General features: G+C 36.5%; 1 long non-coding RNA gene across 1 annotated transcript; it reads right to left on the bottom strand.

Moving 5' to 3' along the window:
- Nucleotides 1-225: 225 nt before the first annotated feature.
- On the bottom strand, nt 226-2,367 carry LOC129749458 (uncharacterized). The gene is made up of 5 exons (XR_008738052.1): nt 1,486-2,367; nt 1,288-1,425; nt 941-1,211; nt 534-733; nt 226-469 (listed from the first exon to the last, which is right to left on the bottom strand). It is a non-coding gene; the product is annotated as an uncharacterized LOC129749458 (long non-coding RNA).
- Between the last annotated feature and the right edge of the window lie 244 nt (nt 2,368-2,611).

The raw sequence follows: 2,611 nt of genomic DNA on the forward strand, positions 1-2,611 counted from the left end.
TAAATAAAAAGAAGCATCCTATATGACGGAATTTTCAGTGCGAGTTGAACATTACACCTCTGTAATTTGAAAAAACCTGTAATATTAAACTTGCATTGAAAATTCCGTCCGCCACGATTCGTTTTGGTTACATCAAATGTGATGTAATTTTACAAATGTTTTTGTAGGTCTTTTTCTATTCATATGAGAAATAAAGGTTTCTATTCCAATAAGAAATGATTTTTTTTTAAACCAGCATTTTTATTTTATCTTCCGATTTGTATTTTTTATTGCCATTTGTTTACATTTGTGTAACAACACATAACACAAACCTCTAGGATAACTAAACATAATTGAATCACTCATCTTATAAACACTTTTTCAAAGATTTTCATAACTAGGTTCACGGGGAGGAATTTATAAACCGGTTTCCATGGTGGCAACATCAATGCACTTTCGCTTGTCCATGTAGAGTTCATCCTACAATAACCTAAAACGAAGTAGAAGAAACAAAGTTAAAAGTCATGATGATTAAATACGAAAATAGAACTTACGTAGGTTCTTTTCAAACCAGCAGAACTCTTTCGTGCCCCCGGCCCCAGTTTTGGAAGGAGAATCACCAACGATACCGACAACTCCTCCCCGTATCATTTTATACCGAAATGGCCCGGCAATCGGATCACAAAATGCTTTCCATAGGTCTCTTTACTGTTTGCTGTCGTTTACGTGCCATCTCTTTCACAGTGATGATTCCCTACAGAAAACCGTGAATAAAATTATAAATCCAATCAAAAATATCAGTGATAATCAACTAAAAATTCAAGCAATTGAAAAGTGAAAAAATATCTAATTTACGTTTAGAACTTCTTGCCTGCCCGCTTCATTGAACGAGAAGCAGCGAAGCAAGAATAAATCAGCAATTTCTTTTAAAGTATTATTGTTAGTAAGATTTTTTACTTACTGATTAATAATATTTATCCCGTTATCTTGTCCTCAATTTACGCCAGCAAAAGGAATCGTAAGGTCGCCTTTAACTCGTCGTCGCCGTCATCATTGTTATCGTAACTGCGGCCTGGGTTCTGACTGTTGATAAGTAAAATTATTTCCACCGATAGGGCCACCGTAGTTATTATTGTCGGTGGAACTCACCACCAGGCACGGTGTCCGCCGGAAAATCCTATTTGTGTGCTGTTAATCGTGTTACTGCGACCGGTCAAGAAAACAGACGTTCCCTAAAAAAACATGCAGGAGATTAAATTATCTTTCGTTTTACATATTATATATTACCGTCGAAAACATCTCACTTACTTATTTGAAAAAAGCCATACCGTCGAGCAACGAGTTCGATCCTGCCATGGGCCAACATGAAGCGATAACATTTGATCGACAAATTCGATTCGAACCGCCTTTTTCCTGCTGGTGGATTCTGCTCCCTCCGTCAAGTTCCTGGAATGATGAAATGAAAAATATTAAGCTCAAGTTGAAGAACAATGAAACTTGTCTTACTCCATCCTTAATTTCCTAATCATCGAAGCAGAGTTTCGCAGCACAGGTTGAAAAAGAGGGATCGCCGTTACCGGTTCCAAAACACGCGTGTTTGTTGTGGTTTGCCGTTTTGTTTACATCTGCCTTTCTTGCGCTCCGACGGCGGCTCCTTCCGCGGCGCTTTCGCTGTCAGAAATTGAGGGATACTATTTTCACGTCTACTTGAGAGTCTTAAATCACGGACAATATATTCTTAACACTGTTATGTACACTTATTTTATGACAAAAAGGGCAGAATTCTTTATTTTCGAGTTGTTCGGATGAATGATACTGAACGTGCCAAAAGCCCCCCAAAACGAAAAAAAAATGATACTGAACAAATTTAAAGTTTCACTCACTAGAGGAAAACTACATCTCAATAAAATTTTCGATGCTGCTTAGGATTCAAATGATTGAAACTTACAATTAAAAATTGAGTTCTCCGACATGTAATTTTTATATATTCCAAATTCAGTTTTATTTAGAATTTATGTTTGCGTAGGGGTGAAATTTTACATAAAAAAACGCGTTCCTTGTCATGTAATATTATAGCAACTCAATTTCAGCGCTGTTAAGGATTCTGATTTAATTGCTGTGTATGATGGAGTTTTCAGTTCGAGTTGAATGTTGCACGTCGGTAAATTTCAATAGACGTGTAAAATTTGAAAGACATGTAAAATATTAAGACGTGTAATATTCAACTCGCACTGAAAATTCCGTCGTATGGTATGCTTCTTTTTATTTACATCAAGTGTGATGTAAATTTACATCAAATAATCGCGTTCCGCGTCAAGTAATATTTGTGTCATTAGAATTCAGTGCTGTTAAGGATTCAACTTTATTTATTTTGTAAATTTACATGAATAAATCGCGTTCCACGTCATGTAATGATACAGGTTTTCAGTTTCAGTGTTGTTAAGGATTCAGATTTTTTTTCTGTGCATCTACTGCCTGAAGAGTCTTTACTGTAGTTTGGTTCGATCGATCCTTGAATTCTGCGTGCCCATAATATCAAACCGATTCTGATCGCATCGAAGCCATCCAACGACGTTTTTAAAGATATGCCCTTCGACATTTAAACTTGCAAGACCCTTTTCGACTTCCTAGC

This window comes from Uranotaenia lowii, chromosome 2, assembly GCF_029784155.1.
Source record: "Uranotaenia lowii strain MFRU-FL chromosome 2, ASM2978415v1, whole genome shotgun sequence".
NCBI classification, from domain to species: Eukaryota; Metazoa; Arthropoda; class Insecta; order Diptera; family Culicidae; genus Uranotaenia; species Uranotaenia lowii.